General features: G+C 41.1%; 1 protein-coding gene across 6 annotated transcripts in view; it reads left to right on the forward strand.

The window, feature by feature from the left end:
* The first annotated feature begins 10,235 nt into the window (after positions 1–10,235).
* Positions 10,236–14,329, forward strand: part of CYRIA (CYFIP related Rac1 interactor A) — a 55,980-nt gene continuing 51,886 nt past the window's right edge. For 2 of the 6 annotated variants that reach the window (XM_038131335.1, XM_038131334.1), the window contains exon 1: positions 10,236–10,417. The gene's annotated coding sequence lies outside the window, so the exon portion shown is untranslated. The remainder of the gene's footprint in view (positions 10,418–14,329) is intronic. The other 4 variants (XM_038131340.1, XM_038131336.1, XM_038131338.1 and 1 more) reach the window with 4 other exon arrangements.

A 14,329-nucleotide genomic window follows, 5' to 3' on the forward strand; every position in this document is an offset into this window, starting at 1 on the left:
GTTCTAGCTTTGGAAAAAAAAAGTGTGAATGGTTCACTAGTTACTAAAATAGATCGAGTGTTACAACAGCAAGCGCTTGTAGACGTTACTTGTGTAATAAAAATATGGGTGGTAGCAAATTATATTGCTGTGAAGAGCAGATGAGGAGAGACGCCTACTGAAACCTGATGCTGCCTTTGAACTTTAAAATTTTGACTTAATAAGCTTTGCAGTGGCGCTGCTTAGCAAAGAGCTGTCACGAAGGGCAGATTTGTTTCACTGCAGAGTTGCTTTATTAAAAATCCTTAGCATTTCCATAAAGTCCTGATTCAGAAATAGAAGGAGGAGTTACACTGAACTTGACTGCTGACCTGACAGTGAGAATGGAGCTATTGTGCCCAGGACTGAATATGCATATCTGTGCTTCTCCCCGAGCTTCACAGGGCAGCTCCCCTCCAAGGGAGAAGAACCCTTTAGAGATCTGAAAGCTGCTGCTGCCAGATACTGAGACCCTTGGAACAGACCCTAAACTCTGTAGGTTTCATGGCCATTAAGAGGTTAAAATACAACTTTTAACCTTCTTCTCCTTTTTTTCCTCTCTGTTTGCTGTAGGGTAATCAATGGACTGCAAGCCATGTGCAGCAGCGTGGCCCATGGCGTCATCTTTGTGCTATTCAGCAAACTGCAAGCTAGATGTGCTCAATTAATAGTGAAGATTGTCAGGGAAGCAGAGCTGGAAATGCTTATTTGGTACTGCATGAATTGAACCTGCTTGTTTGAATAAAATACTAATTACCTCACTGACTCTTTTGCATTAAGGCTTCTCTTTATGCTGTGCTTTACTTGGTGGGAAGGAGTTGGTACAATTCAGCACAAAATGTGATACAAACTAATGCTTGGGAAGGAAAAAACTCTAATGGCACATTAAGTGTTGTCAATTGCATGGCTTTCTTTATTATTGCTGAGCTTTCAGGATAAAGAAAATACCATCTGTAATCATGGCTGCACAAATAGAACACGCAGAAAGGAAATTCATTCCCTCATCTCCTCATCTTGAACCTCAGAAAAAGGCAGTGCTCTTTTCTACTCTGCATGTGTTACTGGGAAGACTAGCATGCAACTAAATCACATTTCCCCTCCAGATTTTAACTGAATTTCAAATGCTGTGATGCAGATAGATAGGCCTGGGATTTGATCTAGTAATGATGACAAGAAAAGCTATTTTACTTGACTTCTTCTGTGCCATTCTTGAGACATAGAGGCTGTCTTCTCTAGGAAATGTTTTAATCCTTTTTCAATTTTCATCCTGATGGAAGCTGTGGTGCAGTTAAGCATTTTCTTGTTAAGGCTGCACTGAAATAGAGCTCTTGGTTCTAACAGATCCTTCTTAAAGGGGTACCAGCAGCAGTAACCACTTATTCTAAGCAAAGACATGAAGAAAATACACTGAAAGACTAATAGAATATGCTTCATTCTATTTTTAAGTTTAATTTGTTTTATGCAAAATCAATTGTTCTATAATTCAGTGTTCAGTTGCTCCTCTAACAACTGAATGAACGGAATTTTTGTCATGGGAGAAATAGTTTTCTATTGCCACCAATTAATGAGCTAGAAAAGACTGTTTGCATAACCTGCTGTCTGAAAAATACTTTATTTTGCAATGAAGTGACGAACTGAAATCACTCTACAAGGCAGAACTGCAGCATGTCTAACTACGACCACTGCAAGAAGCAGTGCCAATGCAAGGAGACCCTCTGAGTTCTTGTCACCAGTGGTGAGAAGCTCCTCTACCTAAAATGAAAGGTCAAGGCAACATCATCATGGAAGATGGCTTTGTGGGCTTTGGGATTAATGGATCTCCAAAGACAAAACAGGGAGGGGGATGAGATTAGGAAAGGTGATATTATTGGGTAAACAGAAGACAGTGAGATGGCATAAGATATTTATTTCTTAATCATAGCATTTGATGGTGAAAATGAGGCAAAGTTTTACTGTCTGTTGCTTATCTCTACTAGGTGGGAACTAATAGGAGCTCTCTAAGGCCCTTGAGAAGGTTATCAAGAAGAACCATCCCTTCTGCATCCCTAGAATTTTTCAAGGCCAAGTTGTATGGAGTCCTGAGCAACATGGCCTTGTGGAATTAGATGATTTTTTAAGGTCCCTTCCAACCCAAACCACTCTGTGATTGATTCTAAGAGAGGGACAGGCTCTCCTGAGTGGTGCATGGCAGGTGGAGGAGTTTCAAAACATACATGCTGAAAACAGAAGTTCAAACTGGTTGTGAGGCAGCGTCCTCAACACGAGGACAGTCACAAGCAGAACAGCTTTCACACACAAAAGGTTGTGCACTTCACCTCCTTGTCAAGATCCAACTGGATTTTAAACACCAGAGCAACATGGTCTGAGTTGACCCTACTTGGTACAGGATGTTGGGCTAGAAACTCACTGAGACCCTTCCAACAGGAAATATTTTATGATCCTGTGAGCCTAAGATTTTTTAATTTTTTGTGGACACAGGTCTGTTTCCACACATATAAATGAACCTTCCAGAATTCACTACTGTTCATTATAAACATCTGTTTGACTGCTCACTACTGACTTTCCATAATTACTGCTGTATTTACCTTTCAGTTTAGTGAGATTTTATTTCATTTACATATAGACTCAGTGCTTGTTAGAAGAGATGTGAGGTTATTTAGAGAACACAGAAGAGCATGCTCAGCTTTTCCAGTTCAGATGCCAGAAAAGGCCAGAATACTTTACTAAAAATAAGGATATCTACTTTTTTGAAGTAGTTTTAACATCATCAGCCAAAGGATAGTATGTGAGCTATAATAATTCTAATTATAATAAGACAGAAGAAAGAATAATGCACTTTTTGGAAGTGAGGAAAGCATTATCTCAATGTTCCTAACACTTCTGTTGCTGTGCTGTTTGCATTACATGCTAGACAAATGACAGTCTAGGCTTGGAAAGTCTAAATTGTAGGGGACTTAAATTGTTTTCGTGTTGGCACCATCTCAAATGGAATCTAACAGTACCGATAAACTTATATTTTCTTTAAATTTTTGCATTCCTTTTTAAAGAGGTAGCATTCCTGATTCTTCAGATTTTAGGTGAAAAAATAATTATAGGAATGTGAGGATTTTTTTTGTCAAATGACACGTAAGACAGTTTTAAACTTATCTTCCTTGTTCTCAGATAAATAAAAAAAGAAAAAAGAGAGAGGTCAGTCTCCTACTGGCTTGCATGTAGTATAGATGTTCTACATTTTGGGAAACATGGACAAAGAGAAAAAAGGGCCCTGCAGAAAAAAACTCCCTAAATTTACACCAAGAGATTTTTATCCATCCTGATACAGCAAAGAACAGAAAAATCCAAGTGACTTTGGTAAGAGCTATAGCATGTGCTTTGAGTTATTTGCTATAGGATAAGAGCAAAATAATTGCAGGAGAACTCAGTTTTTTAAGTTCCTTGAGTTTGCTGGGCACTAAGCAGATGCCCACTCCAGGAACAGCCAGCTCTTTCCACACTGTGCTGGAGGCTGTCACATCTACTCATATCCTCTAGAGATGACAGGGTGAGAACATCTTAAATGTACTTTTCAGTCAAAATGGAGTGACCCAGGAGAGAGCTACTTTTTAAACTGTTTAATCTAACCTGGCTCATTTTGACTACAATAGCAAATCACTCCAACAAATCTTTGGGGACAATAAACAGAGGCAAGCTGTGAGTGGTGATGTGATGGTACCAATATAATAGAACTGAGAAAATGACATCCATTCATACCTTAATGCTCCTGCAAAGGAGGGTCTGGATCCTGCAAATCCTTTCCAAATAGTTAATGCATGACAGGGTATTAGATCATATTTGGTTTGATGTATTCTTTAAACAATGGTGCTGCATACAAAAAAAAAAAAAAAAAAAGAAAAAGGCATTTGCTAAAAAGGGTATTTAAAGCTGCTAACTTAAGATTTTAGGAATTAGGAAATATCAGAATCAAGATTTTCAAGTACATTTTCAATTGGGCATAGTCCAGTTGGGCACCTACCCTTCTTTCTGGCTGAAAAGCAGAGACTTGGGGAATTGGTTTATAAACAACAGGCATTCATGTATATGGATTTTGCAAAAGTTGGATCCACACTGATATAATATGGGAAATTCAAAGCCTGGCTTTTCCTATTGCAAAAGACTAATTTAGCAACCCAACTGTTACTTCAAAAGACTTGTGTAATTTCCTATAACAACTGCTCATCACTTCATACATCTTCAAATTGGAGTCCTGGCCTTTTAAATTACCTACAAAGATTTCGGCTCAATTGAAATTTCGTGACCGCCATGTAGCAATGGAGCAAAATTAGATGGCTGAAATTTCCAGTTCCATCAGCTCTGTCCTCCTTTCCTTTGAAGGAGCCTGCTGTACTCAAGGAAAGCTCTACTGCTTATTTCTTGAAGCATATTCCAAGTATTGTGTTGGTCAGTAGCTATATGAATGTAAATTGAAAGAAGGGTCCTAGGCCACCAAGAGTTCAGTGGCTCAGGAGTTGCTTCAGAAACAGTTCTCTTGCTATATGTACATTTAACTCTGATATGAGCACAGGAAAAGTGACTGAGGACCATTTCAGTTGTCTAACTTGAATTTATTCTGGGTATAACAGAGTCCTACTGGTCAGGTGAGGAAAATAATTTTAGGAGTAGAACAACAATAGCTATTGTGTTCACTGAGGAGTAGCTGTAGGGTTGTGGTTCAGCTTACCAGCCATGCTGCTAGAAAAATCTTCATTTATTATTGCTGCTTTGAAAGGCACCACATAGGCCTGGCTGTTCAGAGTATTCAGTCTCTTGGGTTTAGATCCAAGCTGAGAGCTCTTGAGGAACACTAATTTAAAAAAAAACCAGAAAAGAATAATGAATTTTTATAAATATTCTGCATTTATAGGGTATTACACATGGTACATTTCTATAAACAAGCTTTGTCCCTGATGAACTCCATAGATCTTACCAAAAAATTTCAAAATTTGTTTTGAAATATTGTAATATACCAAAGATACACAGGTTTCTGTAAACTGCCTTCTATACCAAATGTAAAAATAACTGACACATAGCCACCAAAACCAGAAGACAGCTCTCTGAAAAATGTCCTTTCAATGACATTCACACACGATATAACACATATATACAGCACTTCAACTTCATGTCGCTGTAGATGCTGTGTTAGCTTCTCAAGCTTCCACGTCAGCATTCCTAGGTGTGGGAATGTTGAGAGCCTTTGCTCCTCTGCTTCTCTGCATAAGTTCTATGGGAGTTTGGTGAAAAATACAGGATTTTCAACACAGAAAATAACAGAGAAGAAGCAGGGCTGTGGTTTGGGATAATCATGATGGCATAGGACTCAGGTGGAGTTGCTGCTTGCTTTCCATGTTTGAGTAAAAAAATATGTGGATTATCCCAGATACACATTTAAGCTAGATAAATACACTGAAGAAAATGTCTAATAGATTATTTTTCTAAAAATCTAACTCATATAAATTCCTAATCATCTATCTATAGCTCTGAACGATGGAAGTTATCATCTTGTATTCTTGTGATTCCTGCAGTATTGGTTACCTCATTTGCATAAAATGAATAGAATAAATTGTTACGAATCCAAAAATATACGGTTGCCAGGATACATCTTGCTCGATGCAAATGAAAATGGGTTTGTGCCGACCAGCTTAAAGTAGTTTGGAACTTAGACATTTTCTTATTAACATTAATAGCGATAAATGAAACATTACATATCCAGTGAGCTATTGAAATTATTAATATTTGTTTGGGAAAAGGAATTTTACTTCAAGCAAATCTGAACTAATGGTTGTACAATGTAATTCTACTAAAATACCCTGAGGTTGTACTGTAGAAGCAGCATTCAAAGTGAATATTCCATGCTTGCTTCTTCATAAACTTTTGAATTTAAATCATAAGTTTCTTGGTAATTGTTTTTATGATTTTCAGTGCTACAGCCTTAAGAACAAGCAGTGTATAGAAACACTATTATTATGTTTTGTCCATGTATAACATGTGAGTAAAGTAGTTATAGTTGATAATCATAACAAAAAAAAGTCCTAGGATCTAACCACATTTCTATACAATGACACTGACAAACTCTTATTTAATGTATATTATTCTGACTTGTAAACATAACAAAAATATAATTTATTTTTATTTGAAGCATTATATTTTATACATCCCAAATTTTAAGCTGTATGCATGCATATAAGTATTTTTAAAAGCATGGACCAGAATTTAAACTATATCACTTTTTTGAGTAAATTTGTTTAGTTTGCATTGAATGCCTACTGAAGATACTTAATGCATAAAATAATTACATTTTTATTGTTTGCCATTCAAGTTGTATACATGTCTTTAAAAGGGGATTATATATCCTATATATCGACTTCCAAACAGGTAGATAAACAGGGATCAGACTTCCAGCTATGTTCAGATGAGACTCCAAGGTTTTATGGTGAGTGGTGTAGCCGCTCTAACCTGCCATGGCTGGTCCCTTGTCAGCAAAGGGCTGGCTGCCCATGCCTCTGCCAATGTCACGTGCCAGTTGATACGAGAGAGAAACTGGGGGTGACTACAGTCAAGGCTCAGTGTGCTCTGAGAAAAAAACCTCTTCATCCTGAACATACCTGTGACAATTGAGATGAGGAAGTTTACCCCCTTACTAATGGTTGGTTCCTTGATAGGAGAGAAAAATACTGAAAAAAACCACAGCAGCACTGTTCTTTCATAGGAAACAATTTCAGACACAATTCGGAGTTGGAAAATTATAGATTAACTCCCTCCTCTACTCACTCTTTTGATTTGTTGTGTCTTGGAAGTCACTGGCTTCATTCCTAATTTTCAGTCACACAACTCAAAAAGAAGATTATGTCCCTAAATTATAAAATAGCACGGAGGTTCCTCTTCACAAGTTGCCATTGCAAACAATATCAATAGTACTGTGAATTATACAAGTGATGACAGGACCATATTGAATATTCATATAATTTACTTCATAGAATATATAATTATCCTTTTTTTCTCTGTTAACAAAAATAAAGGGCTTCCAGACTGAGGAAATGATTAAGGGGCTGATGGAATGGGCACTGAAATTAAAGACCCTTTCCTTTGAATTTGGTAATTTCTGAACAGAGCTCTAAACCTTTCTTTTCCTCAAAATGCTCTTTGTAATAACCTGTTTCCTTTCAGTCTGCACAGAGCTAAAATGAGCATTAAGGAAGATTTCCCTTTATTCTACAAATAAACACCCACATGTAATGCTGGAGAAAAGTGCTAGATAAATACATTAGTTCTGCTTAGCAAGTTAAACATCAAAAGCTGAAAAGTTGTTTGCCCATCTGTTCGGAGACTGCTGGTTGCATCCAGGTGATTTTGAATGCAATTTTGCATAAAGGAATGAGTTTCAGGACTTGCAAGGCACCATACTCTACAAAAGACTAAACAACACTGTTCCAGGTAGATAAAAATACAAGTGTTTACCAGTATTGCAGATGACTTCTATGAATCATTCCTGTTTAAAAAAAGAATCTATGTCACCATTCAACTTTCAGCAGATGTTATAAGACCAGCACCTAAAAAAATCCAGAGATTGCTGCTATGCTCCTATGTCCCAGTTGAGGCATGGCAACTGGTTATGTATACATTGTCATAACCATGAAATAAAATGTGTAAAAATCCCCTCAGATTTCAGACTGCAAATCACTTTGGATGGGATTCAGTGTGAGATTCAGACTTCAAAGTTTTGGATGTCTGTCAGGAGGTGTCTTTAGCTAAGTGACTTAAATTTCCACTGCAGTGATGACAGATTTACTTTGGTAGCAAGGGGCATTCTGGCCTACATCTACAGGTCACAGGACCTACAGGTGCTTCTGGAAGATTAGCAGAAAGTAAGGCAAGACACCCAAGGGTAACTTCAAAATCTCTGGATGTTTGTGCTTATCCCACCTATGGATCAGAACTGGGGTAGCTTTAAGCTGTGATAACCAGACTGTTCCTGGCTGGCCCACTGCATTGCTCACTGGAGAACTGATTTTAGACGCCTACCTGCTTCTTGTGATGTGTGAAACTACTTCATGAAAGCACAAGACCTGGACTTTAGTACTGCCTGTTATGGGAGATTAGACACCTAAATAATGTCTAAGAAATAGAGGTGTCTGCATACCCAAATTTAGAGGCACAATTTGCCAGTGTAAATGCAAGCACATCCTTTAACCTGAGAAAGTTTAGGGTGCTTGAGGTATTGGGATGGGGCTAGCAGAGATAAGACAGAAAATCATAGGTATCCTGAATCTTTTCAAAGAAAAACTGGCTGATATGTGAGATCAGTCACAGAATCTATGTGATCAGAAGTTACTTTACTGAGGAATCTGAACCCTACCCAATGTGCTGCAAACTGATTTTGTCTCACACAAGCACTAAGATAACAGTTTCACACAGACAGTTGTGGCTTGGCTACTATGCCAGTAGGCAGTTAAATAATTGTTTCCTTGTCTCTAACGTCATTGTCCAAAGCTGAGAATCCGAAATCTATCACTCGCCTGCCATTTCCCCTACAGGCTGATCAACTTCAGTCTTATGGTAGTATGTGACACTACACATAGATGCTCTACAATTAATTTCATCAATATCTAGCAGTCCCTTTAATTTTGCAGGATTTAAAAGTAGGATTTTTCTAACTCCTAAATATTACCTGAATGCAGAATAAAAATATTCTTCTGGCTAAGTCCTTGATGTATTCAGTACAGACAACTTGAGAGCATACATAGCAAGCATGAATATACTCTCTAAAAACTAGAGTTAGGATATTACCAAAAGATGGATGACAGCTGCCTCTTCTTTTGTAAAAGCATCCAGTTCAACATATAACCATTGTAAAAGCAGTAAGAATGCATGCCCCAGAAAAATAATTAAAAGAGGACATTGCGTTGCTAGCTGGGAATCTGAGGTTCAGTTCTTTCTCCTGGTTCAAGTTTTCCACGTGACTGTTCTTCCCGCTTGAAAGTGGAGCAATGCTATTTACTTCTTTTAAAAGGTACTTTGAAACTTGTGGGTAAAAAATGCAAGCCAGCAGCTCAGTGTTCTACTAAGCTGGGTGCAGTAAGGGTAGCTATACTAAATGTGCTACAGCAACAGAGACAGCCTTTTAATAGACTAAGTATGTCACTCGAATCATTTTCTAACTAGACAATTTGGAATTTTCAGACTAAAAAAAGAACGATTCAAGGACATCTGGATCAAGCCTGGGTAAAGGGAAGAAGTTAAATCATGAAAGTGATGGTGCTTTGGACTCCTTGCTCAGAGGGAGTGACAGGCCAGAGGGTCAAGTCAGCAGCAGGCCCTACATGTTCACAGCTCCACCAAACCACTCCACTTCGCAGCGCTCCAAAACTTGCCTTATTCATGAGAATCACACCTCTCTGAGCACACAGCTCTCCTCAACATATTTGCCCGAGGCAGAACGCAGCTGTGAACTCTCAGGTTCACTGGCACGGAGCTGTGATGGCTTTGTGGTCAGCATTACAGCTTTTCTCACATTTAAAGAGCTTAGCCAGCAAAGCCCTTTGAACAATCAAGCAGGTATTTCTGTATTTCTAATATTGTCACTTTTTGTTTTGTTTTTCCTTTTCTTGCATTCCCGCTCTAAATGACGCACAGACTGGCTTTTGGGGAAGGGGGAAACCAAGTGCTGCACAGCCATTCTGGCGACTTTAACCTCATTTAACCCCCAGCACAGCAAGAGGAAGTACAAAGTATTTTCACGAGCTGTGAATGGGCTCAGATCTGGTTTTGACGTCTTGAGGAAGCGATGCCTTCTGCAAAGCCAGAAACACACACACAAAAAAATGTATGTGAAATTCCGAACTCCAGGGTTCAGAGTCGCAGAATCACACAGAAACCGTCCCGTCCCACTTCCCCCCACCCCACAACAGAGGCCACCGGAGAGAGGAGGATGGGATCCCTGCGAAACAGGGAGGGTTTGGAGCAGCGCCGATGTCCCCAGTGCGGGTGACAGTCACACGCACCCATGCCCTGATTCCGCCGAGCGGCCGAGCGGACAGCCCAGCGCCCCGACCCGCCGGCTGGGCAGCGAGGGCGTCCCCGCGTACGGTCTGCACGCGATGGGACACGCATCCCTGGCCCCATCCCACCCCCATCCCCATCGGAGGGCGCCTCGCCCCGCGGCGGCGGGAGGCGGGTCCGGGGGAGCCGCGCCCGGGGCGGCCGCCGGCGGGAGCCGCACGCAGCCACCGCGGGGCGGGGCGGGTCTGCCAGCGTCGCGCTGGGCCGGGCGGGCTGGGCCGCGCCGCAGCGCCGGCGGCTGATTCGGAGGCAGCGGCGGGGGATGGACGAGGGTACCTGCGGCGGCCAGCGGCGACGGGCGGCCCAGGTAAGAGCGGGGAGGCACGGCGGAGCCCGGGGCTGCGCGGGGTCGGGGCTGAGCCGCCTCTGCTGCTCCTTCTCTCGGCGCCCCCGCATCGCGGCGGGGCGGGGACGGCGCGCTGCAGCCCCGGAGTCTCCCCGCTCCCCTCGCCCTCTGAGCCTCCTCAGCCGCCTTTGTGCCCGCTCCCCGGCCCCGCGGCGTCCTCCCCGAGGTGCCCCTGTCCCTCGCACCGGGGGGGGGGGGGGGCTGCGGGCGGTGGCGGGGGGGACCCGGCGGGACCCGGCCAACTGTTGCCTGGGAAGCGCCGGCCCCGGAGCGCTGCCAGCGGCCCCGGGGCAGTGAGCGCCGGGACCTGGCTTCGCCCCCAGCCCCGCTTGGAGAGGCATCGGGTGCTGTGCGAGCCCCAGCGGAGGCGCCCGATTGGCCTCGCCGAGCCGAGGAGACGCCTCCCCGGCCACCGGGCTCTCCCGGGTGGAAGTCTCCGGGTTTTCGCTGCCGGCGGGTGGGTGCCGGAGCCGCCGCGGCTGCAGGGACGAGCAGCGCCGGTGCGGAGCCGGCTGTGCCCGCGGCAGGGCCCGGGGAGCCCGGCGGAGCTCCGCGCTGGCCCGGGGTGGCGGTCAGACAGCGCGTCGCTGTGCCTGGCTGGACTGAGTGGGGGGTGGGCAAAGGGAGATTAAGCTTCAAACTTTGATTATACCGAAAACTTTCTATTCCAGCTGCTGGTGATTGCTGGATGCAGGGTGCCATAAGCGTGGCGTTTCCAGAGGGATGTAGCTAGACAGGAGATGAAAGACAGGCTCTGTAATGCTGCATTCATCTCATTTAAATCGCTGTCCATGTTGGGAGGTGTTGCAGCGAGCAGATAGCACGCTTGTATCTATTATTCCTATTATTATTTTGCTCCTCATTTGATTCCAAGACCGTTTAGTTTTATTATCTTCATCTGGGGTTTGTTTTGCTCAGATCTCAGTAATACATTGTGCCACTGTGTAAAATCGAATGCTCTGTAATTCACTGGCTACACAGAGAGGCACTTAACTGCATAGGCTTTCAGTGGTGCTGCTAATAACTTGCCGAGGGTGGTGATGTGAGTTGATTTCCAGTCTGTTCTTGGTCTCTAATTGCCATACAGACCACCTTCACACTCCGGTTTTGTTACCAGTTCTAAAGTCAGTTTATATGTGTTTGGGGAAAGGGTAGGTTAAGGGGGACAGAGATATCTTTGCATTGTTTCTTCTGTTTTGATCATCTGCAAGGCCATAAAAAATTAAAATTACTTTGGCAGTGAACTCTTAGAGGGGGGAGATTTCGAATGAAATGCTGTCGTGACATGAGGTTGAGGTTGCCTTGAGGGCAAAGATTTTCACATGCTCAGCACAGCTCTACAAAAATACCCCAACTCCTATTACACATGGAAGAATGGAGCTGATACTTCCTTTTTCTCTGTTATGGTGACTTTCGTATTTCTGTAACATGTAAGGAAGACCGTTACATCAGCAATGTACTTTTTGAAAGTAATTTAAAAAATAAACCTTGTAATTTCTCACATTTAAATCTTTTTTCTACTCTCCTGTAATACCCCCAATCCTCCATCTCACCAGGCCCAAATTAAAAATTAATTATAAAGTCCTACTGTTTCCTATGGTAGACTTTAAAATAAGTGTTTTAATGAAAATAAATTACAGATTATGGGAACATCGTGAAAGGTTTGACTTTATTTTATAAAGAGCATAGAGTAGCAAACAAGAATAAAATTCTAAGAATTTTATTCTTCAACTTAAACTGCTGTAGTATAGTTTAACTGCTGGTCTTTAAAGTTTCACTTAATGTAAACTATGGCAAGTATAAGCAAGGCTTTCTGAGCTACATACATGGTTTTTCAAAGACTGCAATATTTTAGTGTATTCTGCTCTGCACTTCTTCAGTACCCCCCTGTGCTGCTTTTGCAGTGATGCTTTGTTTTTTCCCACCAAGAACTTCTGCTCTTTATTAAAAACTGAAAATAAACAAACCACAAGTGATTGAAAAGACAGTGTATACCAGTAATTAGAATAAAACACCCTTGATTAAGTCAGAAAGGAAAAATGGTGTTCATCTTGGATACTATTGCATAATTACTGTCGTCAGATGTCATTTTGCCATGACAGTGAGTCTATTAGTGAATTTTACAGTACTGAGAAGATAATTCATTGTTAGTGTGCTTAGCTTGTCCTCATGACATCACTTTTGACGCTGTTTTGTCAGGCTGAAATATCTTGTCCTCAGCAGTATGGCAGCCTTACAAAGGCATTGAGGATTTGCATGTGCAGTATGTTGCAGATTTCCACATTGTGTGATATACAAAACGAGCTTAAATGCTACATGTTATTTAGATGAATAACAATTCCTGTACTTCGACAGAAATAATATTTTGTAGGTGTACAGATACTATAAGATCTCTTGATCATATTTTTATCTACTTCCAATTGCCATTCTAATTAGAGTTTTTGGAGAAACTGTAAAATATTTTTTGTGGAATTACTGGCATTCTTGAGCACTAGATGTATATTACATGCAGTAGCACATGAACTTAATCATTCAGTTCACATTTTATACAAACCAGAAAAATGCTATTCTGTATCCAAACCCTGTATATGATCCAGACATCATTAAGTCTTCTGTTAAAATCCCTGGAGACAAACAGGGTATTTTATTGGGACCTATAATGTCAGTGGATAGGGGTGTATGGATGCTAACGATGTATGTTAATTTGAAGCAGCCAAACATCTTAGTGTTTCCTCTGTACTGAATTCAGTATGTATTTGGATCCATTTCAATATTATCAATCATTCTTTTAGCAGTGCTTTCTACTCCTGTTATCTAGGAATGCAAAACAGTAACACTAAATCAGAGAAAACAGTTTGAGAGGCATGAATTAAAATATTTAATATATGGGGCAGTTTGAGAGCTGCAAAAAAATGCAGTCATAAATTTGAATTTTGTTGTTTAAATTAAAATTGTAATAGAAGCTGCTCTGCACTTTTGTGAATGATGACGAGAGCAATCTGAATGATTTGAGCTGTACAGGTCCTAATTGTTATGAAGTACCAGGAATTTATCATTCTTCTACTTAGACAGAAAAACAATTCCTGCTTCCAATTAAAATGAAAAACGTGTCTTATTTTCTGTCTTTACATACTGCTCAATACAAGTTCTTGATTTAAACTGGCAGCAGCAGTTGATCCTACAGAAACAAAATAACAGTAATAGGTATGGGACATAACCTTTCAGGACTGACCCAGTGCAGCACTAACACACAAGTGCTTGAAAGATTTTTATGTAGTATTGTAGGTTTAAAATGTTTAGAAATTATGCCAACATGAAGATACCAGCCATGAGATTTAGTTAAACATCACTCAGCCTTAACTCAGGAATGGTTACTTTGGCATGCTAACAACTGAAATACTCTCATCTACTTCATGAACTTGTCAATAGACTAGAAAACCAGTGCTCTGAGGGATTTCTTTGTGCATATTACTTTTTTTTTTTCCTCCTGTCCATGACAGTACTTCTGTAGTGCTTTTCATTGTGGATGGGTTGACTGATTTTAATAACATGGTTTGGATGACCAGCAGTCCATAAAAGGTGAAGCTAGTGCATAAGTTTTAGTCTTATCTTTGAGTAAATCTGTGTAAGGAATTTGTGATGTTTATAATGTGTGAAACATTAATTTTGAAGGTTCCAGTAGCAGTGCAGCTTGTTGTGTTAAGTGTGCCTATCAAAATGCTAGTCTGGTTTGGTTCAAGTCTTGGGTTAATAAATGTGATTCATGAACCTGTGTTCTTCAGGCCTGGTGAAGAGCATCCATAACATCCATTCAGCATGGGAGTTGTGTCTAGAGTATGGCATGGAGCATACTGAAATCTTGAGTTTGATCCC

This window comes from Motacilla alba, chromosome 3 (assembly GCF_015832195.1).
Source record: "Motacilla alba alba isolate MOTALB_02 chromosome 3, Motacilla_alba_V1.0_pri, whole genome shotgun sequence".
Classification (NCBI taxonomy): Eukaryota; Metazoa; Chordata; class Aves; order Passeriformes; family Motacillidae; genus Motacilla; species Motacilla alba.